The 27,514-nt window shown below is 36.5% G+C and overlaps 1 protein-coding gene across 1 annotated transcript in view; it reads left to right on the forward strand.

Moving 5' to 3' along the window:
• The first annotated feature begins 15,366 nt into the window (after positions 1–15,366).
• The window catches only part of ERC2 (ELKS/RAB6-interacting/CAST family member 2), a 496,513-nt gene continuing 484,365 nt past the window's right edge, over positions 15,367–27,514 (forward strand). Inside the window, exon 1 of the mRNA XM_019473456.1 lies at positions 15,367–15,604. The gene's annotated coding sequence lies outside the window, so the exon portion shown is untranslated. The remainder of the gene's footprint in view (positions 15,605–27,514) is intronic.

Raw genomic sequence — 27,514 nt, forward strand, 5'->3', positions numbered from 1 at the left:
TCAGTAAAGTTGCAAAGGAAGAGGCTGCAACACCGACATAGTAATGACTATCTCTATTTCTAACAGTGATTAAAAGTATTTTCCCTGGAATTTTGTATGATTATTCTTAGCCACGTGTATGTGTGTGTGTGCTTTTTGACTTGTATTTAGGGAGTTAAAATACAGAGCTAGATAGATGGTGTGCTACTATTATACTGTCAGAAATGCCCAAATAGAATGTCCAAAGATAGTCTGTGAAACAGCCATATGGGCAGGAGCTGCAACACATTAATTACTATTCCAGAATAACTGGGGTGTAACCTTTTCCCTCCCTACTTTGCTTTTCCATTTGCAAAGTAGGGCAGTATTATTAAACCATTTGATAGGGTTTTTCTTCAAATACGTTAGATTATGCTCTAAGTGGCATCTCACTTTCATAGCATGTACCTTGCTCTTGTTTCCAGTAACACAGAAAAATGCAGTTTCATCTCATCTCTATGGCTACATGGCATTATGCAACATGACTTTTGGAAAATTGTAAGAGGTGGGCTTTTTTTTTTTCCCTTTTATCAAGGTAAATAAATCCTTTTGTTCAGTCTCGGGGGGAAGCAAAATACTGAAAATAATCGTATCAGAAAGGCTACATGGTTCTTTGTGTGTATGATATATAATATTTCATAAATGATTTAACTAACTGGCAACTTGAAGTACTGAAGCTTTGCACAAACACTATTTGGAAAGGGATTCCTTACCCAGGCCTTGCTATACACACATCACCCCTGGTAGCTACTGTATAGAAGGGGTTAACACCTATTGTCTGTATGTCTTTTTTCACTTCCATTTCTTTACGAAAAAAAAGGACTTATTTATTGTGTTTTCTTCTTTCATGCTAAGGAAATTAACAATTTAGAGCACTTAAGGTCTTATTGAATGACCTTTGTATACTTGCAAAGTTGGAATAAGCCAAATATCATCACCATGGAATTAAACTAAACTTTTAAGGTCACTTGAAAGGTCATGGAGATCATAAAATGCTTACACATTTGAATCTTGGTTTGGTGAATGAAAAGATGTGTCTGTGACACTTAGAACTGATTGTCATATGGGTGAAAAATAAAAACAAAAGGAGAAAAATAGGGACAGTGGGACTGTTGACTGCCTAAAGGGCAGAAGTTGCTGAGCAATTAATCAGCAACTGATTTATGAGAGTTCCAAGCTCAAAAAATATTTTATGGGTGCTTCAGAAACGGAGCTACTTTTTTCTTCGTAATAAGTATGATATGGATTGTGGCAGTGAAGACTTTCTAGTCCCTCCTTCCATCTGTGTTCTACATCCATCATACTTTATCCCTGTTTAGACTGAAAATGTTCTGGATTTGTGGCAGTGTTTGTATTTACAAACCAACCAACCAATAGTCTGAATGCGACAGAAGCTGAGAGACCTACTGATATAATCACTTGGCAATAGGACCCCTGCTACAAGAGGCCATTTTTGTTATTGGAGTTGCTAAATGCTGGCATCTAATGCTTATCACATTACAGCTAAGAAAAAAACATGGTTGCACTCCACTGTCCTTAGGACACACCACTTCTGAATAGTAACAGATCATCCAAAGGATGGCTGGAAACAACTGGCATCTGAGTGAACAGAATGATAATACTTCCTAAAATACAAGACTCAGGCTAATCAATAAATAGATTTTTTTTTCCCTCAGATGACAAAGCCAAATGTCTAATTGTTACTGTATATACAAGCTCTATAGTCTTTGCTGAGTCTTTAATTTGTTACAAACTGGATACGTACAGAAGGGGAAAAAAAAGGAAAATGATTTCTCAAATTCCAGTTCAACATTTTTATTCAGTACCATCTTGAATATTAGCACAGAGGTCAGATAAGAACAATGGTTTTACTTCTCTGAGAGAGGCTCTTTTCCCCACATACTTAAGGATTTTTTACTAAAATTACTCAAACATTTATTTTAGATTTAAAAATGCTATTCCAATATGCTGTTAATTTATCCAGTTAACTGTATGACAGCATTTTCTAGATAAGAATCGTTCCTTTTGCCTGGAGAGATATGTATTTAATATAAACAGTAATTTAGATATATACTTACTCAAATTATGACTCATGAACAGGTTGGAAATGTAAATAGGAAATTTAAAAATAACTCAGAAGTATACTTACTGTATTCGTAAAAAGAGTATGATTATATCAGTAGAGCAGCAGAGGGCAACATGGTTATTACATGAATCTGCACTCTGAAATGGCACCTTTTTTCTTTCTTTTTTTTTTAAGTTCTGGTTTCTAGTATCTGAACTTTCAACTAGGACTGTAGCCTGATACTATTAGACATAAGAAGCTTTCTCATACAACTAAGCCAGCATTTTTCACCATGGTGAAAGAGAGAAGCTCCTTGGCTATGTTAAAAGATTCAACAGAGATCTTACCCCTTCATTCACTGCTATTCTTTTCTGTGTGCCAGTACAAGTGTTTCATGCTGTCACATGTGGAGCCGGACTCAGAACTTGATCTGACTAAAAATGTTGTGTAGGGAAAAAAAGGGAGGAGAAATGGGGGGGGTAATTTTCAGTGGATCACTTTCTTGATTTTCCCCGTATAACCATATAAATAGCTATGCTGTCATAATGGAAAAAATTGTGGTGCAGCACCATATATGAATTGGTAGATCATTGAGCAGATGGATAGCAAGGAATGCTAAACCTGGCATTGCTCCTAAAGTAATACGTATCAGATTATGCCCTCATTTCTGTCATTGTGGTAGAGATTTTTTTTTTCTTTCTGATAACTGTGACAAGATGAACTCTGGAAATGTCCCATAAAGCAAGAGTTAAAATATAGACCAGGCAGAGCAAAGACCAGCTAATGCTAGTGCTGGGAGACCAAGAGACTGCATCAGAACTTGATCTGCAGCATCACTGCACCTTATTTGAAGAATTAGTTCCTCAAAAGAAGTAGCTACTTCCCTGCTGATCCTGTTGTCAGATGACAGAAGGCTATGGTATGAACATTTAAAAAAAAAAAAAAATCAACTGGAAAAGAGACTATAACTTCAGGAAAAAGCTACATACTTATAATCTATTTATTTAGGAATAAATGAAATTGTTCCTGTTCACTGGCATGATGAAGCTTATTATTTTCTTAAAAGAGCTCCCCTTATAAAAAACACGCAATTTTTGCATAGCAAATGAAGTCTCAATGTGTTTCTCACTTCATTTGAGCAGTCATAAACTGTGATATTAATTCCAGAGCATAATCTTTATTTATTTATTTTAAAATCTGTATTAATTTCATCATGACAAAATAAGCAATCTCCAGGCATGCTGTTCATCTAATCTGAATGGCATGTGAAGTGGGCTCTATGTGAAGCACATTTATTCCCCCCTAACAATCTGCATTCAGCACAGCACTTCCACCACCATCACTTCCACCAAAAATAACACCTTTTGATAAATTAATGGTTGAGATTCACTTAGTCTATTTTTTAATAACAAAAATGTACAACAGCATATAAAAATGGAAATAATGTTTCAGACAATTTAAAATTTTTGGATAGCTTCCCTTCAAAATCAGAGCACAAAAAGAATGTGTCTTATGAAAAGAGGGGACAAAATGTTGAGAGATTGAGTATTTTAAGTGAATGAATCTTCAGTTTATGTTTCTGTAATAACTAATAGCACTGATAGTGCTAGAATAGCTAGAAACAGTTAATCTAGTTTTTGAGCACCGGAAATATGCAGCCTTGGGGATACTGGCCCACCTTGGGTTCTACTATAAGAAGTAAGTAGCAATCTCAGGGATAATACTGTACCCTAAATTCCATTAAAAACTTACTGCCAGAGGTGATCAGTATAGGGATCATCTCTGTACTTAAAGTGCTGACCATTGCTGGAACTGGACTAATAAAAAGTACTTCATCAGTAATTCAGTAGCTTTCACTTGTTCTTCCAGTATCTATTTCATAACCACAACCATAACTCCATTGCAATGTTTTTTTTTTTCTTCTACAAATAAAAATTCTAATTATTGTAGTACTTTATTCTGGTCTTTCCCCCACCTCTCTCATTCATTTCTTCCTTAGTTTATTTTGTCCTACTTGCATGCGTCTTAGTCATTTCTATGCCTCTGAAAGTGTTCTACTTTCCAAGCTGATCTGCAAAAAAGCATCTCTAAGATGCACGCTAATTAATATGGATGGGTTTGGTGACCACAGCTTACATTTCAAATAGCAACATGCAGATCTTAACTATTTGCTGTTCCATATAAGAACTATGTGATTTTGGAACACCTCAGTTTGAGCTTCAGTAGCAGACAGGATTTGTCTTTTAATAACTTAGTGTAGGAGAACTACAGTACCCCAACCGTCTGCTTTATGCTGAACTCTCTGAAGCAGCTAATTTTGTCTTCCAGAACATGGCTGCTGCACATGCTGGGTGCTGATTGCAAGTATTATCTTAAGATAATCACTCTCAATATTTAAGAAAATTACTCTTCTTTTAAAGGCATTCTTTTGTGCTTTTATACTCCTGCTGGCTTCATCGCACCAGGAGGTAACTGACAAATAGCATCATTCAATTCCATGGCTGCCTTTGCTGCTGCATTGTGTTTATCAAACAAATTGGGAGGAAGAAGAGGACTACAAAAAATCAACAACCTGCAGCTTCTCAAGAAGCAAAGAATGTAGCTTGGCAACAAAAAGAAAACCTGTACTATAGTGCAACCAAAGTGGTTTGTCTGTGTAACAAGATGGGAGCAGTGTTGGAGAAGGACCTGAAACAAACATTCATAGCCTTTGGATACCCTAATGTCCTGCTTTACAGAGAACTCATGAAAAATCGAATGCAGGTAGGAGCCCTGCATGAAAGAGTGTAACCAGAATATATGCTATCGGGCATTTTTCCTTACCTTTTGTATTAGTAGGCATATGATATGAAAGTTCAATAATGAGTGTGTGAAACAGCCAATATTAGAGGTCTTGAAGATCTAGTGGTTTTATGTGCAAACAACCTGAACTCACCTTACATTCCCGAGTACCTGCTGCTATGCCAAACTAAATCCTTTTTAAACCTGATCTTCTTTCTTCATCTCTATTCCTTATAATACATTGTGGGTCACCGTAATCTCTGCTCTGTAACAAGAACACAGAAGTAAAGAGCTATTTCACTCGACTAATATAATTGTAAACTATTATAAATGAAATAATTGTCAACTTCTAAAATACTTTGTTTTCTCTAGTTATGCTCCTGTGTTCCTATCTTTTTTCTCATTAAAGACAACAAAGTAGTTTTGCTCAGATTCCCTTTTATTTCTAAATCAACCCTTCTGTCTGTCAAGCACAGGCCATAGTGCTGTTTAGGATCCTAAAACTGCAACTGTACTTAAACACCAAAAACATGAATCCCATTAGCTGCATGAAAGAAGCAGGCAAAATATTTCCAGTGAGATAAGGTTTGTGCAGAGAGGTAATACGTTTTCTTAGGCCAATTGCTGTAGCTGCAAAATATTTCTACTCATTTTCAAATGTACTCCTCTTCACAGCTGCCTGGTCAAGGTATTAAAAAAAAAAGAATGCAGGAAATAAAAATATATTTTGGAAAATCCGAAGTACATTTAAATAAGGAGCAGAGAAATGTAAGTACATATAAATAAGAAGCAATGTTATTAAAAGTACTGCTGTTGTAACTACTGCCTCCTGTTTTATCCCAGTATCTCTCTGGTTCCTCCATTCATATTAAAGATGGTCATATACAGTTCTCATACAACACTAGTAGCACAGTCTGCTCAGGGATCAAGAAATCATGCTCTGTATTGTAGTCTGATCTCTCATGGTTTATAAAAATCTTTTTAATTGAGCTATACTTCAGTGATTAATGCATTTATCCTCGCCTTCACAGTGGCTGCTGCTGCTGTAACATATGGTTTGCCTGTCTGCCTTTTGCTATACATATTTGCTTTCTGATTGCCCTGAAGATTTCAGAATAAATTCAGTACTGCATGGCAAAATACTCCTTTAACCCAACATGAAAAATCTTGTGATTTATAGTTTATAGTTCACTTGTATATAGGTTTTACATCCTGAAGGAGCAAGAAATGGTTTTAGTACAATGGAAATAAGCTATATTTGTGAGGTTTTCCATTGCTTTTCTCTTACTTTCTCTACAGCTGATAAATTTATAGAAATTTTTCATAGCTATTTCTTCCTCTAGCTAGTAATTTCACTAAAGAATTTTACCAATACTTCCATTTGTTTCTATCGCCTAATTTTTCTGGGAGTTCTGAATCTGCTCCTCAACATTTCTGTATGGCTTCAGCATAGATGATGGTTTTCTTCTGCTTCTTTTCACATCTGCCAAAAGAATACTGTGCTACTCAATGCTAATGGATTGACAGGAGTCTACATGTTTCTTCATCCTTAAAGGTGAGGGAAGGATAGAGCAACAGCTGTTTATAGGCTTCATTTCTGCTTTCTGTGTTTTGAGGTTTCTGCCATTTTTCAGCAGCTTCAAGTAAGTTTTCTTCCTACGATTACATCTAAATGATGTGGAAATTAAAGTTACTATGGTATATTTAATCCATAACCAAAATTGGTTGGAAACAAAATTATTAGTTATTTCCACTAAGCTTTAAAGTTTTATGTTTTCCTGTTTTTTTTCCTTTTTTTTTTTTTTTATTTGACTCCCCCAATAAAGTCAATTAAACAATGAGAAAGCCCACAAAAATGGACAAAGGGGATTAGGCATAGTCAGACATATGGATTTTTTCCCCTCTAAACAATGCTTTATCAAGTGATAACAGAAAAAAAAAAAGTTCCTTGAATTTGCAAGAACTATGTTATGAGAGCCACCTTCTCCCCCGTTGCACAGTCACACCTCAGGCATATTCATGCTCGCAAATTGCTTATGCTGAGATTTGCAGTCCCCTAGAAATAGATGTGCCAGACTGACAAGGAGGAATTCCTGTACATTAGCAGCCATTTTGTACCTATTTGTTGGGAAATGTTATATAATGTCAAGCTGACAATTAGAAAACATTTCTCCCTCTCTATTTTAACTTGTGACCCCTCCCCTTTTTTCTTTTTTCTGTATCGCTTAATAAAGAAATAAAAAGTCATCAGTTCAATTTAATGTAGACCTCCATTATTGTTATATACATGAATTCTTCTGTTACAATATATGGTTGTGTTTCTATTACTGAAGTCACAAATTGCTCTTAGTCAGAAAGCTAATCAACAAACTATACTAGTGGAATAGGATGTAAAAGTGGGAATGTAGCAATGAAGAAAGCAGAAACTCTTAGGGGAGGAATGCAAAAAAAGACAATACCAAGTTGATCCCTGGATCTAAATGCCCCTAACTAAGGAAGGCACTTCATCTGCAACCATCTATGCTGAAGTAGGCTTTTTTTTAAGGTACATTTCAGGTTCTGAGGAGAACTTATTAATTAGATGCTTCCGTAGACAGAGGAAAAGAATGTCTTCAGAATCAACCAGATAGAAAGAATTTCACCTACGGTTACATTTATGCTAGTAAATTAAACAGGTTCAGGAAGCACTTCTTGGCACTGGAACTAAACTGTTAAATTGTTAGAACAGTACCTATCATGTTTTGGACTAGACAAACTCCCTCTCCCCCAGTTCTCAGGCATGTTTTGGAAGTTGGCATAAGTTTGAGTATGTTCCCCAATACGAAATCTACATGGGAATACCCTTTTTGGGACCTGAGAGCATCTAGAGGCATGAATCCAGATAATGCTAAGCCATTTCCTCTTTATGCCAGAGAGTGGTTCTGGATAAATTTAATTAAATGTGCTAGCATACATGTAGTTGACAGGGCTGATTCTAAATGGTAAAAATGAGGGAAAAAAAACTGCAAAAAAGACCATTATCTCTTTTTAGTTCTACAATTGGTAAGATAAATGGACATAACCACTTCAAGTTAGATCCTCAAATAGTGACCAAGATTTACTCAAATGTGGGAGAAGTCCTGATATTTCATAAAGTCAGGGTAGTAGATGATTGTCATAGAAATTCTGATAGATATTTAATTATAGCAACATAAAAGGATACTTTCAAGCCTGTATTTAACCTTTCTTCAATTTTAAAGACCAGAACATAAATGAAGCATTCAGAATGGCATGTGCCGTTAGTTATTCTGTGTTACAGCACTGATAAGAATCTCGATGACAAAAGTGAAATCCAATGGTTATGAGATCTTTTTGTAAGTTATCACTACAATACTAAGAAAATAGGACAATGACGTTAAGACTACTTCAATGAAGATTATGGAGTATATGACAACTGTCCGGTTACTGAAATGTAGGATTCCTTAATATCTGGCCTTAGGGTCTACATGAAGAAAAAATATATTGGTACAGATAGAAATCTAACATTCTTGTGTTCTCTAGATGTTTTTTTACATAGTATAACTTTGTGTATAACAAATACATTTAACATTAATTTCAAAAGACTGTTGGGATGGCATAAAATATTCCCTAACTACAATCATGAACCACGAAAGCAGGAAAAGTGATGTTTTAGCTATAGAGTCAAGCATAGCTCATAGTATTCAAATTTTTTTCTTAAAGTTTGAGGGACTTTGTAGTGATGTTGAAGACTGAGAGAACCTGAGCCTTTGTATCATAGTTTTTCACTGGGGAACTTGTGGAGGGTTTTTTGTGTTTTCATGCAAAAATACCAAGGAGGAGTACTAGTATATGTGTAAAAGCACCTATAAAAACAATTGTCTAAAGTAATATATAAAATAAATCAAACTTAATTCCCCATAATTTTATACTTTGTGTAATCCTATGGAGTATTATGAAGTGGATATAAAGTGTTACCCTCTCAAAACAGCAGTTCTATAAATCCTCTTCAGCATGTCTATATAGAGTAACAGATGGAAGACTATGAAGTCCTCTTGTTATAAACGTAACAGTTGTGTGAACCTCACGCCTTCTATGTAATGTCAGTTATTAGCTGATAACTAGCATTAGTGTGAGTTGGATTGGCCATCCAGGGTCAGGCATGTTATACTTCTTGCTATTCTGTTGGACATGCAGTTCCTTAACAGAATCCACTAGTACAGAAGTAGGGAAGCATCTGCAGGTTCATTGTCAGTTTTGAAGCAGTCATACAAGGCTACTGTTTTTCACTATTTTCACTTTGTTCCTTAATTTATTTGATCTAGTGGGGAGCTATTTGCTGTAGAAATTTGATTCCATTTTGGGACTACTCTTGTGGATAAAGTTTCTAGCTCCACCAAATTTAGGTAGTTTGGTTCCTGACCAAGTCCTTCTACCATGTGAATGTGATAAAGGCAGTAACTCAGGCTTCAGTACCTAGCTGTTTAAAATTGGAGGAGACTGTCTTGCCAATAAAAGGTCCCTTATTGAACAACTGCCCTGTAGCTGTGCTGGGAAAAGATGATGTACTGAGGGTGAACAGTCCTACAATCCTGATTTTGTTTGTACCTGCCAGCTTCACTGTAGTGGTTGAGATCATAAGTAGGGAAGGAAATCTCGGTTTCCTGCAGCTGGAGAATGGAGAGAGGGGAACCTCAACTGCCCTCAGATGAAGTGCCTCATGTTGATGCTTGTAAGTAAAAGTTTTAGTATCTAGATTTACTTTTCAGGAATAAGGTAGGCATTTAAAAGCTTAAGCCTTATTGAAAAGTCAGTTGGACTTTAGCTCTGACGTGTCTATACTGATTTAAAAAAATTAACCAGCATCTAAGAGTTTACTAGTCAGTGCTCATTTAGCAGCAGCTCTAGTATAGTCACTGAGTATAGTCACATGTACTGCAGTACTAGAGTGGTAGCAGTAATACTTTGTTTACAGAGAACAGATCCAACCAGGTAAATAAAGGACCATTGGTAAAATTTTAGGTCTTAAAATATTAAACCTAATTCAAGATGTTTTAAGCTAGATACTGTTAGGGGTCACTGGAGTTTGAATTTTTCTAAGAAATATTTTTAGGTCTCTGAAATATATTGTACAGTTGATGTAAAAGCCTATTAATAGCCCTATTTTGAGATGTGGCTGCTGAAGAACTTTTGTGAGATGGGTATTTTTACTACTAAATAATTTTGCTATTTTTGCTCTATTTGCAACAATGAAATTAACAGCATGTGCCAGAGTAGCTATATTTCTATCCTGAATAGATTAGCAGTGCAGTACATAATAAATTGCTTAAATTATGCAATTATAAAAAAGAATATACTTTCCCTGTTTGTTTTTGCATAATAATACATTATAATGAATTCCACAATAGCATTTTGTGCATTCATGTATATCCAAGTAACACTTTTCCATCCTCTGTAAAGCATGTGTCACTGTTAGATTAAAAATAAATAAATTACACTAATGATCTTGAAAACCAAGACAGCAGACTTTGATTGGTGATCTGTCACGAGGAAAGTAAAGAAGGAAACTAACATTTGGTGGAAACTATTTTTTGTGAGAGGTATTTTTACTACTAAATAATTTTGCTATTTTTGCTCTATTTGCAACAATGAAATTAACAGCATGTGCCAGAGTAGCTATATTTCTATCCTGAATAGATTAGCAGTGCAGTACATAATAAATTGCTTAAATTATGCAATTATAAAAAAGAATATACTTTCCCTGTTTGTTTTTGCATAATAATACATTATAATGAATTCCACAATAGCATTTTGTGATAATTTTGCTATTTTTGCTCTATTTGCAACAATGAAATTAACAGCATGTGCCAGAGTAGCTATATTTCTATCCTGAATAGATTAGCAGTGCAGTACATAATAAATTGCTTAAATTATGCAATTATAAAAAAGAATATACTTTCCCTGTTTGTTTTTGCATAATAATACATTATAATGAATTCCACAATAGCATTTTGTGCATTCATGTATATCCAAGTAACACTTTTCCATCCTCTGTAAAGCATGTGTCACTGTTAGATTAAAAATAAATAAATTACACTAATGATCTTGAAAACCAAGACAGCAGACTTTGATTGGTGATCTGTCACGAGGAAAGTAAAGAAGGAAACTAACATTTGGTGGAAACTATTTTATGATTCAATTTGACAGATATCTGTAGGTGGATATCTGAAAAAGGACAGAGAGCAGTCCTATAAGTTATTGACTGACAGGTGCAACACCTCCATGGACTAGACTAACAGGACCTCAATCTGAATTCAACAGAAAAACTTAATTTTGTCTCAATGATTTTGTTTGTTTGGAGTTCTTTCTTTGTTTTGGGTCAAGTGCTCACCCCAAGTTTGATCACCACATCATGGTAAATGTAACTTTTTTTTTCCCCTGTAACCTTCAGTGTAAATCATGCAGAATTCAGGTTTTTCTTCTTTTTTTTTCTTCTGGAGATATCAGTGTACTCCACATGAAAGTAGCTTTCTTGCACAGTTCTGTTAATTTTCTTCTTTCTGGACCTTACCAGTTAGGAAGAACTTGCACTATGAAAGTAACTTTCTGATTTGATCCTTGCTGGGAATCGGGTATTAATATGAATAAAGAGCACCAACATCCATTATGACTTACTTTCTTTTCCAAAAAATAAATATATCCCTTAAACCCTCTCTTCAAATATTATTTAAACAACGTATCTCAGTAATATCTTGTAATAATGAGTTCTACTGGACAATTATAAGTAACTTTAAAAGTGCTTGTGAATGCAATAAACAGCTAAATTTTATCAAGGAGATTACTGTCACATCTATTTGCTTTGTATTGCAACATAGGGTAAACAGAATTACTAATTCCACTTCTTGATAATAGTCTAATCTAGCATTAACTTATTTATTTCTGGTTTTTACCATCAAAACACAGCAGCTGACCTGCATGATCATCTCTTATTTCTGCTTCAGAAGCTCCCATGTTTCTAATAATTTTCATGTCTTTGTATTGTTTCTATTTGTGCTGTATTTTTGTGAGAAAGTAATTCAGTTTTTCATACATTAATGTAATACCAGAATTATTTTTTACAATTCATTTTTAACTTTTAATTTTTAGTTAAAAAGTAGACTGTTATATCATGTTCTTGACTTCATTTTTTGTAATAGAAAATGAAAGCTGAAAGCAACTCTGCCACTAGGGAAGCACAGATGAATACATCAGGGCCAGGTTCAATGGAATAAAGCTAAAATGCATTTTCCTCAGTTTTTAAAGCACACACCTGCAGCTGCTTGCTCTCAATTATGCAGCAGCAGTGACTGAGTTCCATTTCTATTTGTATTTCTGTTTTTAAAAAATGAAGCACTAAACAGCATACATCTTCACTAAAATATAAAAGGGAGCTAGCTGCTGCTAAAGTGTTATTACCACAGGTAAGAAGAGAAGAGAAGAGGGAGCTGGGAAGGATAAAGGGAGGCATGGGAACTGAAGACAATCAGTAACATTATATGTTTTCTAATGTTATTTTGAATTATTTATACTTAGAATAACTAAACAGAAAAATTATAATAGGAGTATGTTTTATACTTTCCTGTTTCCAAAATCAGCATAGCATAGGCTGAGGAAAATAGCAGACTTTAAAGTACATATGAAATACAGATTTTAATTGTTTAGGGCCTAACTTACTCTCATTTAAATAAAAAAGATTTTTGTCATTAATTTCAATGGGGTTTTCACAGCTCCTGATGTATGATATAAGCAGAAAGAACTATGAATATGCTGCATTTTTAAGGTAGAAAGCTTTTCAGAAAGCAAACAATTTCAGAAAACAAACAAGCAAAAGTACGCTAGCCAAAAATGTATCTGAAGGTAGAAACTATTGAAAAGTGCAAACCTTAGATAGAGCACCACGTGACATGTATAATATAAATACTAGTTTAAGTTTTACAACAGACTGCTTTCCTCTAACAGCTGGCTGAAAGATATGTCTAGCAGTTAATGCATTGGAAACTCTTACAACAAAAACAAAACAAGTGCTAGTTTACTCACATTATCTGGCTTTCTGCTTTTTATGCTTAATGGCACCCACCTGCATCATGACACCAAAGACAACACAGATGTTCTTGTGATTAGACTGAAATGGGAACTTTCATCAGCTGCAAAGAAGTCAGTCTTAAGTACAGACTGTTGTTATTATCCTACCCTTTGGATTTGGATTCCAGCATTGTCTTGCATGTAAGGAATGAATATTATTGAAGGGTTTGGATGATGTGACCCTGAGGTTGTTTGCATGGATGTTGTTTCTGCTAACACAATAAGTAGATTAGCTGCAAAATTCTGATTTCCCCCCTCCCCTTTACTTGAACTGCACTTTTTTCTAACAACTCTTTTTGAATACAATTTGGCAAAATATTTTTTTTCTCAAAGCTCTACACCAAATGGTCTTGTACATAGTGTGTACATTCTGTTCTTTGGCACTAGTAATACTGACAATCCCCCTGCAGAAGGTCTACTGCTCCAAGATGGTCTACAATTAATTCTGCTACAAACTTTATTGAATGATAGCAAGCTTAATCCATTGCAATATTGTTGCAACCTTATGGTAACTCTATGGTGTCTTCCCACAATGATTATTCCTTGGAAAGAAGATTCTTAGGCTACTGGTCTTCTGTCAGAATGACCCTGGCTTTTGCAGGCTATCACAAGGTCCATAACCTTTGCCAATGAATGAGTCACAAAAAAAGATAAAGCAGAACCTGATGTTCCTGTCTTTTCATATAGATGGGGATAGTGTGATATGTTGCTTAAAAAACTGTCAGCAGCTGACACACCGCTTAGAACAACAGTCCTGTCATCATTAACTGTACTGAGACAGAATTGGTATTAGCAATACTGAGGCAGGTCTGTAAGATACCCTTATTGCACACCGAATCCAAATTAAGCACTGAACTTTTGAAAATGGACACCTCTTGTGCTTTGAAGCATTCCGTTTAGTGACCCACATTTTATAGTGTTTATCCATTTTCTTACAAATGCAGACTTGCTAACTCTTCAAGAGTACTTTCTGTTTGCTTTTTAGATCAAGTGAAGTTATTTGTATACAAAACCATGTCACTTCTTGTCAATTTCTCCAGGAACAGATTTTCTCTGTCTATAATTTCCATGGTTTTGTAACTATTTTAACAGAAATGTCTTCAGTTGCTTTTCAAACCTGCATATTTATGTGAAGTTTGCATTTTAATCATGGTTTATCCTGTTACTTTGAACTCGGAAAAAATATTTGCCCCATATTGAGGTAGACAGATACTGTAAGAGTATGTCCCTTTCTTGGGGAAATAAAAAACTGCTATACTTTTACTGTGAATTGCATTCTAGCAGTTTTGAATATTTGCATCTCTGAATAAATATTCACGACAGCAAACTATTTCAACTGGCTTTGAGTAATTCAAATACAGCAATGAAGGGATTGTTAGTTTTAAACACGATTCGTTGAAATCAATTTCATTAGACATAGTTTTTAATAGTAATTGCATAAAAGCTGTTCTTATTGATAATGTTTAATAGTGGCATGTATAGGTGCATATGTGGGCAAGAGAGGAATAAAATACAGATTACAGTAAAACAACTGAAGTGCTTCTTAAAAACATTGTTACAGCAATGAGGTTAAGAAGAGGCAGCTAAAATACATTTGTGAAATTTTGTGTAGGGTAAGGTATGAAGTTGCATTGAAGCTAAGGACTGAGGGTGATCAGTTATAATTGTATCAACAGCAATTAAACTCAAAAAGTAGAATTTGAGAAGAAGGAAAAATAGAAGGGGGGGAAAAAACCCCTCATTTCTTAGGATGAGAAGTCAGTGATATTTATAAAAGTTTCCCTTACTCCCCTTAATACAAAACTAATTAAATAAAATCTCAGGAGTAATTTTTAATGCAGTTTGCAGTTTTCTGATGAAAAAGGCTTTCAGGCTTCACATAGTAGCTAATCTGCTTTTTTTCTCTGCATACTATTTTTTTAAAACCACAAACAAATATGGATGTCTTCTTTAATTACTTTTACACTTAAGCCAAAACACAGATTTAGAGGTGTTGTGTGTCATCCCCCCCCCCCCCCCTAGATACCATGTTCTTAAGAACCTGGCTTTGAACATTTGTGGCCTTTGGTGAACAGGGACAAGAAAGCAATTTTGCCTCTGCAGTTTTACGCAGGCATAGGTGTATTTTTAGGCTATTTCACAATGAGTAACACACTTTCCTTTCAGACATTTACTGGGTGGGGACTGGAACCCATGGGTTTGCAATGAATGAGAGAGACAAATGCTCTGAGAAATCCATGGGCTTGCAGTACGTGTGCCGCTGCTGCCAGCGCTCTCTGCCTGCTGTCAGAGAGCTTGCTGCTGCCCCCGGCGGCAGGCCGCTCGGCGCTGATGAAGCCCCAGCTCCTCGGGAATGCTGGGAATGTTGAGTCAGGGACTGGCAACCCAGACTGCCAGGCTCGCAGCTGACTGAGGGAGACTCGCTGAGGGACAGAAAGACGAGGGACAGGAGCACACAAGCCTCCCCCGACTGCAGCAGGTTCCCTCTTTTCCTTTCCTCGTAGGTGTTCCGTTGCTCCGGCTCTCCCTGCTGCCTCCTTCCTCCGCGCAAATGAGATGTCAGCTAAACGTGATGTTGTAAAATCCATGTGAGGACGAAAGACAGATGCAATGATTTGAAAGGTGAGAAGCTTAAACAAGAATATGGCTGTAATACATTACTGTAAATTTATTGGGATTAAGGAAATTGCTGTATATTGCTTTCTACAACTGTCTGGTAGCTGAAACTGGAAATGAATTCACAGAACAGGCTTTTTATATTGCTTTAGAAATACATTGTAATAAATGGGACCAAGTGCACATCTTACTCTGGTAACAGAGTGCCTCTCCCTACAGAATCATCAACCAGAAACCTCTCTTAAAATTTCTATTAAAAGCAGCCATAGGAGTCTCATTTTTTTATGCCCAGTGTTTAAAAATATTATTGTTGTTGTTAAAGTTTTCTAGAATAGAATTGGTGAGCTTTGGAAATTCCTAGCTTTATACCTAAATACTTGATAATGTTTGGTGTTTTAAAAATTGTGTCAGGAAAAAGGTGAGAGATTTCTGTTCCCTTCTAGTGGCTGGCGAGTGGAAACCAGAAACTAACAGAATGTTATTTTTCAGTTATATAATTAATGAATACTTACTGGGGTCCCTCATTTATGATGCTGTGTGGTGGGTTTTTTTCAAAGATCATTTTAGGTTGGCCAAGACTGGTACGTATGATAAAATCCATGCATATATTCATCAAGGATACATATATATTTTGCTGAGAGCACTAGACTAGTAATGTGACGGAGAAGGAATATATATCTCTTTTTTTTTTATTATTAGTGTGTGATTGATTTCTAGGCGTCTACCTGCTAAGCCTTGTGATGGATGGATGGGAATCTACTCCCTTAGCGGCGAATTGATATTTCCCTTTTGATGGACACACCAACCGACCACTTGCATTGGCAGATACAAGCTCTTTGCAAATAAGCACGGCCAATAAGTGCAGTCAAGAGGAGGGCAAATCCTACTTGTCAGGGTTAGTTTTCTGGATGGCTTTTTAAATCAGTGGTTTCACTTAACTATTTGCTTGTTTGGGATTTGTTTTTATTTCCTATTCCCGTGCCCCCATCTCCCATGTGCATGTCCAGGACGGCCACCTCGTACGCAACCCCTTCCCGGCAGCTCCACCGAGAGCAGGCCCTTCTCCGGCTCCCCCCTCCTTCGAAGGGCGGAGAAGTGGGGAAGGTCCCCCCCCTCCATCAAGTCGCTTCTCCGCTGGCACTTCATTTGCCTGTGGCGAAGTGGAGGACGGAAAGGATCCTCTGTCTCATGCCTGCCCCCACCCCCGCCAGCCTCCTCGCCGCCCTGCTCTGAGGGAAGATGCTGTGGAGATCCGTTACCGCCCTCCTCCCACCTCAGGAAATCGTGAAACTCCACAGCGTTGGTTTCAGCGGCTCTTTCCAGGGCGCGGGGGGAGACCTCCTGCGGCCCGTCGTTTTCCAGCCCCAGAGGGGACTTGTGACTGTCCTTCCAGCCTCACTTCTCGTCAGCGAGGAGTGAGGAAGCCCGACCACCCTCCTGGCCCAGCTCCCCCCGCAGACGGCTGTATCAGAGCAGCGCGTCCACCCTCCACCTGCGTCTCTACAGGGACCCCTAAAGCAATCCCTCTGCCAGGGGGATTTCCTTGAATTCTCCTAATAGAAAGGACACCCGCCCCCGCTCCACCACTGCTGGCGCTGCCCGGGCGAAAGGCACCCTTTATCTACCTCGGTGCAGGCCGACGCTCGCGGCCGTACCAGCCGCCTGCGAAGAAGAGAGAGGCGGGCAGGCTCGGTGTTCTCCGGCACTCGCTGCGGGCGGGAAGGCAGCGCCGCCCCGCGCCTCCCTCCTTGGCGGGCGGGGCGACAACGCCCCAGCTCGCTTAGCTACGAGAGGGCGGAGGCTGGCGCGTGCCTCCCGCCGCTGTTCTCCTCTCCGTAGGAGCCTGCGCGGGCGTTCCAGGGATGAGGCTCCTTCATCACCCGCTTCTCCTCAGTGCCCCGCGATTGCTTCATGGGGTCAGGCAGTTTGCCATCTTGCTCTACTGCTAGTGCTGGCTGGTATTTTCTTTACCTGTTCTGGGGAAGAGCGAAGGCTCTGGTAGCCCCTATCCCTTCCCGGTCTCATCTGCTTGGGCAGTGCATTTCCCGATTTCTTCCTCTCCCTGGATATGAAGAGGAAAAGGTCCTTTTTTAGGGTATATATTTGCACGCAGCGAGTGTGTAATGGTAAGTTTCTCCAGTTCCTTAAGGAATATGTTTCTGTGGGAAAAGCTTTGTTACAGTTTCTTGATGTAAGAAACTTACAGTCTAAGTCCTGGCTTCGTGAGTGACTGTGTTAAGGGTTGTGTGTGAAAATAATTCTTTCCACATTTCTTCATTGCTCTAAAAGAACCCTTTTCATTACTGTTATTTTTGTTTGAAAGATCTGTATAAAACAGTTTTCAAAGGCATCAAGGCAAAATTAATCAAAGGCAAATTTCACTTTTCCTAGAGGAAACTGGGGTGGGAGAGGGACTGACTTTCTGTCCTGTGAGTGAAGGGATCATAATTTCTTCTTCCAAAGGATTAATGAGAGAAGGGCAGTCGCTGAGATTTATGGCTTCACAGCTCAGGTTGAAACTAGATGTTTAAACTATGGAGAAACTGTGCTGTATCTCTCAAGTGCACCCAGGGTGGGGTAGATCTTCCATTTAAGAACGGGGAGATTTCTTATTTGTTTTTTGTAGTGCTAGTTCATTTGTACTATGTCTTCAAATAGACATTTTCTTTTATCACCACTAAAATTTCAAATGCAAGGGGAAGGAGGTAATGTTTTGCTAGTGAAAGAGAAAGCGAGTATGTGGACTGTCTTCCTTGTCATTCTCTCAGAAATGCCATTTGTTTACTTGAGAGAGTAGATAGTAAAAAATACTGACTCCAGAAAACAGTTGAAGTAAGTAATTTTGAAGGGTACTGCTGAGGATTGAAAGGTTGTTTCTGTGTTGGAGAAAAGTCTGTTTAGACAGGTTTGGAGGAGACTTGGCTGCCATTATCTTTAAATAGCTCCTATTTTAATCCTGCTCAGTTGGTCAGGTACCTAGGCTGATATGCTGTCTTCCTGAATGTGGAAGATGATACCGACTTATTTTCCTTCTTCTCTCTAGCATTGAGATCACGTGCTTTGACTTTCTAATTGTGTGAGGTTTTTTTCTTCCTATACCATGAAGATGGGTTTATGAATAGAAAGTGTCTTCTGTCTTGAGCTAAGATGCATCCCTTTTTCCAGTAGGTAGAGGATTCAGTTACTGAAACGGTTTCCCTCCTTCTCAAACATGAAGGAGAAAGTTGGCATGCAGAGGCATCTTTTGTTCTTTCCCATTCTACTGTGCAAAATGAAGTTCCTTGCCTTAGAAATTGTGTCTCTGGTCTTCCTGAGCATTGACCTACTTTTACCTTCTGTTAGTGTTTGAATGCCTTATTATACTCATTATATTTATGATTCCCGTGTGGTTAAGCTGCATTTGGAGGAGACCCATCTCACCACATCTTGTATTCTATGGGTAGTTCTTCAACTCCCCTAACCTGCTGGTAGTCAAATTCTGATGAATGGTAGTGTAAGATATAATTATCCATGCCAGTTCCCCCTCCTATCTCTTGCCTGCTCTGAAGGCTGTAGAAAGGTGGCAAGGGAAGGGGTGGCCCATATTCTTAGCAGACAAATATCAAGTGAGCACACTCAGCCATCTTGGAATGTCAAATGTACCTGATATTTAGAGAATTAGCTATTCAGCATGCATGTTTTTGTAAAAGAATGCTCAAGGTGATTTTCTTGCTTTAAAAAGATGATTCTTGCAGACCTTTGAAGGATGACTAACAGAAAAGTGGGTTGTTCACCCCTCAAAGAGGGTGAGGCAACTAGCCTGTGTATCACTTCCAAAGACAACGTATGTTCTCCCACCTGTATCTCTTATGGCGTTTATTATATTTTTGTCCACTATGATGCATTTGTTATCTTCTCAGTTTAATTTAGTTTTTAAGATGCTTGGGATACATATGGAAATGGTTAGTCAGATCCACCTAGGAAATACTACTGTGATACTGAATTTTTTTTCTTTTGTAATGTGACTGCTCTTTTATTTGTGAGATTATATTTGTTTTCTTCAGTTTTAGGATTGCTTTAAAATATTTTTGCGATGTAAGTTTTAGTTTTTGAGTGATCTTATATGTACTTAGCAATGATGAGGTTGCCTCAACATATTTATTTTGCAACATTAGTACTAGCTTATATTTTCTGCAGTCCTGGCAAAAGGGCAAGAGTTACTTTAAAGCAAAATGAGATTATAATTGCTTTTTGAGGATAATAGTTGATCAAGGGAAAGCTCAGAAATGAAATTCTCTAAATGAACTGGATAGTGCTGCTTTTTCTGGGTGATACTTAGAAGAAAATGCAAAGGCAAATCAGCAGAAACATCAGTTAAATCTTTTTCTGGAGCACTTGATTTTGAATTGGTCACTTTTTTGTTATGTAATGCATTTTACGAAGAAACAATCTTTCTGAAATAGTGAGATGGATTTATGTTGGTTTGTTACTGCTTGTATGTAAGGTATGACCCCCAAAAAAAAATTTCCTTGGAGAATGGTTGTGGACTATTTGTGGGGTCCAAGAAAGTTTATAAGCATAGATATCCAATGTTTGTTTGTATAAGAAAATGTAAATGTCTTTGATGAATTAACATTGGTAGTGTAGTATTTATGTTGTGTTGTTGCTTTCTTGGCTGTTGATCTCAGGGAGTTCTTATGATTCATTTAATGATAGCAGCTTTTGAAATGCCCAGCTTTGGAATATCTTAAATAGCCAGATTTTGTTTTGGAGTAGTTATAACAATTAGGAACACCAACCTCATCTCCTTTCAGAGACGGTCTGTCAGGTGCTGAGCTCTGACAAAGGAGAGAATAGTAGCAAAGATGTTTTAGCACTTCTCTGGATAAGGCTCTGTTACTGTCACCTTTTTCTATTCACAGAAACCTGGGATTCCTTCACAATATTAGAAGTGTAGACTTTGAGATGGACAGTTTACATGTTTGGAAAGTTGTATATCACTACAATCTCTTTAATTTGTAATGAGAATAATGAGGGAGAACTGTAGAGTCAGAATTTCTGTTCTTTTAGGATGGCAGATAGAATGTGTCTAAGAATTTGAGGTATACCTCAGAGTTTCAAGTTGTGATTGGGTGTGTGGGAGCCTCTGTTTTGGATGTTTAACAAAGCCGAACTTTTCTGAGAAGTTTTAAGATTAGGTTTTTGAAAGGGGCTATCAGCTTTCTAGACTATCTTAGAAACTCACTCTAGCAGACTGACATTCACTGGAAATGCTTCAGACTAGTTAACATGTGGCTTCTTTAATGACCAATGTACTTCTTATTTAAAGTATCCCACTTTCAACAATACTGTCTTTTTTTAAGCTTCTTGCTGCTTGTCATGCTTATTATCCTATCCCTCTAACTGAAGTCACAGTGCAGATGTAGAATCTAGCAGCTAAACTCTACAAAAATGGAAAATTATGAGAGATTTATTTTAGAGTTAAATCACTTAAAAAAACCCCCAAACCCCTCATTGTGTTGGAATGCCATGGAACGGTGAAAGGAGTAAAAAGATAAATGTTTATAGGTACATGTGAAAATGATGTGCTGTAGTTACTGGGATAACTGTGGAGTTGAGGTGGGAAGTCACTAAAGAAAGCAATGTCTATAATGATTGCCTAGCTGGATATAATGTGCAATTTATTTCTAAGGAAGTGAAAGAAATGTAACAAAAGTCTATGCCATTCCTGAATTTAGTCCAACAAATCACATGTTGCACAGAGCATTGGTAATATGTGGGACAGTTTCCCTCCAAGTAAATAGCTCGGATCACTTGGGATGAATGCTGACTTATTGGTCATACTATTCTACTGTCTTTGAGGGGTTAACAGAGCACACTTTGGTGACTTCATTCCAATTCCTAATGGAGGTTTACTGTGCCCGTACTCGTGGCTACGTTATTTGGCATCCATTTGGATTGTCTCATTGCAAAAAGAACAAATTGAATGGACTTGGAGACCACAGTACGTGAATTCTCAGCAACTGATTTCTGTTTGTCAAATATGAGTTGAATCCTGTTGGAGATGGTGTTGATGCCTCTTCAGTTTTCGGTACTGTTAACTAAGCACTCTTCATGATCAGTAAAATTAATTTACAGATAGTCTGCTAAGATATATGTTTCATTATGTCTGTGGTATGTGCAATGTCTAAATCATTTAATAACTTTATAAAACAGCATAGGTGTGTTATTTCTGTGACAGTGTGGACTTTGACTTAAACAGTTTTCTGTAGTGCATTCTTTTCCTCAAAATATATTGTTGTTGAAATACAGTTCTTATCACTTATGTTCTTTGAATAATTCAGATTAGTGGACAAATATGACATGGTAAAACATAGTTGTTCTTTTTGTTGACCTCTGTCAAATGGGTAAGAGAAATGCAAGAAATGGGTACTCTCAGGTGCTTCTCTGGAAGACATGTAAAGTATGTTTATTTCTGATGGCTAAGTATTGGCAATCATGATGTACCTTGGTTTTCATTTATATATCTTTTTCACAGACCTCATTTGAAATCTGCTCAATTTGTTTTTCCTTAAGGAAAGCAGTTACAATAACGTCTGTCATCAATATCAAATATTCATGTCAGATGCCTGTAAGGACTTATAAATTGCACTTGTGAATTGGCATGATTATGCTCAGCTAAGATGGGTTCAGTGTCAGCGCAAAGGTGAAAGACTGGGTTGTGCTATGATGTTGTTAATAACCAACAACCATGTGGTTGGGAAACTCTTTTTTCCAACATTTTCTGTGAATAAATAAATTAAAAAAAAAAAGGTAATCCCAGAAGTACAGTGCCTTCTAATGGCTCCAGGGTGCTGATTCTATGCTGAATTGAGAGGTAATCCATTAAATCACTTGCATCACTTAGAGAGCCTGTAAGTTCCTTGGAGAACTTTGGTCTAACATGGCTGAGGCACAGCCAGTTTCTCTTTTTGGCATGATCCTAAAGCATGTGCATGCCCTTATATCCTAGTGAAGAGAACAGAGAGGAGAGATGTTCAGCATGTCTTTGAATTCTGATGGCTTCAAAGCATGCTGAATGCACAAATGTATGGGGTTTTTTTATAATTTGAGTGTGTATATTACTACTTTTGAATCCAAGAAATGTAAAATGCATAGTGGATATTTAGGCTTGCTAAATTGTAAATATCCCAATATTTAAGTATTCTAAGAAAATGCTGGAAGTTACACAGGTAGTCTTAATAGCTGATCCTATGACTATTCTGTTGCTTTCTTATGAGAATGGAAGCTTTGTAGCAAAAAAGAAAAATATAACTCTATCCTGCAAATATATAAGCCTGTGTTTAATAACATGTGAGTAGCCTTAGTGAATTCAATTGAAAATACTCCATTGTGTAGAAGTATCTCTGATTATTTCTAAGATAGACTTAGGATTTTTAAATGCATCTTAAAATGAAAAGTATTACATTAAGTATGTTTAGGAATATTGTCTATTTTCACATTAATGTAAATGACAAATTTACAGGTCTAAGTATAAATTCAGTCAATTTCCTTTTACATTATTTTTAGTCTTAGGTTTTATTCTTAAAACAAACAATTGCAGTCTTTAGTGTGGATTTAATATATGTATGTGTTATCAGGTAAACAGCCTTGTATTTCATAGCAACATACCAAAGGTTGTTGGTGTGAATGTTGACAGTATAGATGTTTGCTATTGCATGAATATGTGTAACAAGTTTTTTGGTATTCTACCCTTTGTGGCCTTATTTGAAAAACACTGTTTATTTTGACATTATCAAAACATTCCTGATGCATCAGAAGTGTGACTTTTCCTATTGTAGACATAACTTGTAAGGAAATATTTGTTTAATATCATGATATCTTTCTTTTGTCATTCCTGAGCATTTAACTGACTCTCTTCTGTGTCTTTTATTGTTAATCTCTTATAACTTTATTTGCTATTATGTGTATAGCAAAGGGAAAGAAAGAATAGGAGTCACAGAGAGTGTTTACAAAGTGTTTACAAAGCTTTGTTTGTAGCAATGTCTTTAGTATAAGCACACATGTAAAAACATTAAAAACATATTTTTATAAAACATAACTTTTATGAACCGCTTATTTGTATTACTTTGAAGATCAAACATGGTCTTTTTGATACCTGAGTTCTAAGAGCTCTTTCTGCAAGGTCTAAAGCATCACAACAGTTCTCCATATTGGTTCCTCATTCCCAAATTTTTGGAATGATCCTTAACCTATCTTCCCTTCTTGCATGATGATATAACAGTTGATGTAACAAACTTCTGCCATAATATTTGTCTTTAAGTAAGTGTTCCTTACTCTCACAATGGGTTCTGTTAGTCCAGAGTATGCGACTGGAAAAAAATAAATGCACACAATTATTCTGTACGAAAAATCTAAGGTTTCTATCAGAATCTCAACTCAGTGTTATTAGCATGCATACAATTTAAAGAGTTAATTTTTTTAATTAGATCCTTACCTTCCTCATATTTGATTGAAGAATTTGGACCATAATTTGCTTTGTCAAGGGTTCAGTTTTCCTTGCTCATAAACAAGGCAGAAGAAATGTGGACTAGATGATAAATTAGCAATATGAAGTTGCAAATGTGAATCAACCTACATGCTTCACTTTTTATTGTGTACAACTTGGATGCTCCATGAGCAAGCAAATGAGGTTGCAGCTAAGAAAAAGAAGCTTGGCTATTTAAATCATAACATAGATATATTATTTTTTAAGTTTTTTGTTGTTTTTTTCCTTTACCCTACTATTTTCTTTACCTTTCAAAAGTAATTATAAAAATGGAAATTCAAGCTGAATTATGTCCTCATTTGACTCTTTATGTATGTTTGTAATGAAATATATGTGTAGTATTGCTGGAAAGAAAAACCCTCTTTTTAATGTCTGGAACTCTTGTGTCCCTGTTGAAGTTACAGGTGCTCTGTAAAGAAGCTTTAAAAATTCGGCTTTTGTCATTATTAAGTATAAATAAGAACTAACATATTGCTTAAAAGGGGAAGAAAGGTGGCATTTGTTGCCATTTTAAATTCAGAAATAATGGAAAGAATAGGACTGGTCTTCCAGTTTTTGATACAAAACTTTCAGATTGTCTTAGATCATGCTTATTTTTAAGCTCTAATTTCTCATTTGAAATAGAAAGGTAATTCAATCTATAACAAAGTTAGTGTTTCTGTAAACTGTTAAATAGTCATTCAAGCTAGGTAAATTTTGGCAAAAGCAAAGCAAAATTGTGCTACTCATTAGGCATAATTTTTAAGTTATCCTGAAGAATGGTGTATACTTTCACATTTTAATATTTTTCCCCAAAGGAGACTATTTTAGTAAAAATTAAGAGATTTAATTTTTTATTGTTGTTTAATAGTAATTAAACAAAAAATACTGCTTGTCTGGCTAACCAGGTGCCTTAGAATGATTCTCCACAAAAGACTGGAGTTCGTAAATGCAGGCTTGCATTGATAAATGAGATTTCTTATCATGAAAGAAAGAAGAGGCAAGTGATTAACAATTGCAGGGTGGAAGGCACAATGAATACAGACTAGGATACAGAATTTAGCACACAAGACACCTGCAAAGACTAAAATGTTAGGAATTCTTTCTCTGGAAAGACAAAAGCTTACCAAGCCTTTAGAAATATGTGTATATCCTGAGAAGGTCATGGTGCAGGAAAGTTAAGACTAAAAAAAAGTGAAAAAGTGCAGACAGCATTTTGGAATGTATGTGTTTCTACCCCTTATTACTTGTGATTCCTCGGCACCCCCCATCTCTCCCTCCCCCACCCCAACAAAAAATAGGATCTTAATGTTAAAGTTGCAGAGAGAGCAGATGGCTAGCAAAACAAAGGTACTATCAGCTCAGGACTGTGAACTTTGATCAATTAACTGTGGTATTTTACCCTGCATCTTTGAAACTTTTAACAACACTGTTAATGCTAGTGCTTAATATTTTAAACAAAGGATGATGCTAAACATCCCTGCTTCTGTTGATTGACCATTAAATCAGAATAAAATTGGATAGTGATATATAGTCTGCATTGGAAGATAACTTGTTGTGCAGGCTGTACTTGGTTTTGCTTGCCCAGACTTGGCAGATACACTGCCCTATAGTTTTATGTAAAGATGTAGTGTGTTCTCTGGCAAAACCAATGAAAATTAGACATATTGATTCTGCCGTTGCTTGGCTATAGAAGCCTTTTTTTTGATGATCTATCTTCATGTCTTTTTCTTATGTTGTGTCAAATATTAAATAAAATAAAATCTTAAATTGCTCACCTCCCTTAAACATCTTAGAAACCCCAGGGAGGCTTTCTTTTGTCACATGCAGAAGTGCAGGAAAGAATTCTTTTAGTGGAATTGTTAAAGATAAAACGTTAAGAATTAGTGTTTCAACAACAGAGAGAGACCTAACTTAAAAGTTAAAAAGTAATGGAGGTGTCAGTTGATGAAGCTTAAATATCACTTTGATTTAAAGCCCATTCCTAATTAATATTACACTTTAAAATTGTTTTAAAACAGTTACAATGTCTCTAACATTGTAATAAAGAGGAAAAAAATCAGTGCATTGAAAAAATGTACCTCTACTGAACGCTAGCCTTATTTTAAAACTGTGAAACTTGTATAAAAGAGAATTAAAAAGGTGTAATTGACTCTTCACTTAAGTATACTTGAGAGTAATATAACTGACAATCCTGATAATTCAGTCAGAACTGCTTGTTTTTCAAGATTTTTAATACTGCATTTTGAGTCAATATTTCCATTGCTGGAGTTTTCTGATCGCATGATAAGTATTAATTGCTGTCACTGCGCCTGATGACATTAGAATGCCTGACAACTTTATTTTCCATGTATGTCATTAGATGCATATTCAGCAGCCATTCCTACTTTCTCCTTCATATACCATTTCTTTTGTATGAAATAGAAATGAAAGGCAGGCAGGTGTGATGCGCTATTCCTGTAAGGTGGTTAAGTGCCAATTCTTTCATTTAGCATTGATGGGAGTTCAGGGACATCACCAACTTACAAGATCAAAACAGACTTTGAAACTAACTTTATACACAACTACATATGTACTGTTTTTATAACTAACTACAAGAGAAAGTAGATAAATTAATGCTTATTGACAAGTAAAAATAAATTTGTTCTGCAGACTATAGTAAAACTTAAATTTACATTAGCAGAACACTCTCTAAGGAACCTAAATGACGATGATGTTGCTTTTAATGTTGTCATGTATATTTTGTTTTTCAAACTTCTAAGGAATAGTAGAGTAGTATGAAGAAATGGGTGATTTTCTTATGATTAAAGAGTGATGGTGGGGAAATAAGTAATTTGATCAGTCTGATAGTGGTAAGTAGGAAAAAAAGAATACTTTGCCCTTTTATTAAAAACAATGCAGGGCTTGTACTAACCCCATATGAACCAGTATTTTGTTCATTATCTTTTTGTTACTTTATTAAAATAAGGCATGCCCTGCTCAAATTAAGAAAGGAAGCATACTGTACGATAGATTTTGGTGCTCTGTATCTAGTTTGCATCAGCTTGTTTTTTTTTTTTTTTTAATAAATCAGCACAGATAATAAAAATCATGCAAAGAAAAGAAAGTTCCCTTTTATGAGGACGTGTTGAGCCACTGTTAAAGCAGTCAAAACCAAAGGTAAAACAAAAGAATGTGCCAGAAGTATTTCTGGCTCTTGGTCACTACTTTAAATACGCATGCATCCCTGGTGTGCTGGTGTTGGCTGGGATTAATTTTCTTCACGGTAGCTCGTATGGGGCTGTTTTGGATTTGTGCTGGAAACAGTGTTGATAATACAGGCACATTTTAATTACTGCTGAGCAGTGCTGACACAGAGTCAAGGCCTTTTCTGCTCCTCACCCCACCCCACCAGTGAGCAGGCTGGGGGT

The sequence above is a fragment of the Aptenodytes forsteri genome, unplaced genomic scaffold (genome assembly GCF_000699145.1).
Source record: "Aptenodytes forsteri isolate BGI_AS27 unplaced genomic scaffold, ASM69914v1 Scaffold53, whole genome shotgun sequence".
Classification (NCBI taxonomy): Eukaryota; Metazoa; Chordata; class Aves; order Sphenisciformes; family Spheniscidae; genus Aptenodytes; species Aptenodytes forsteri.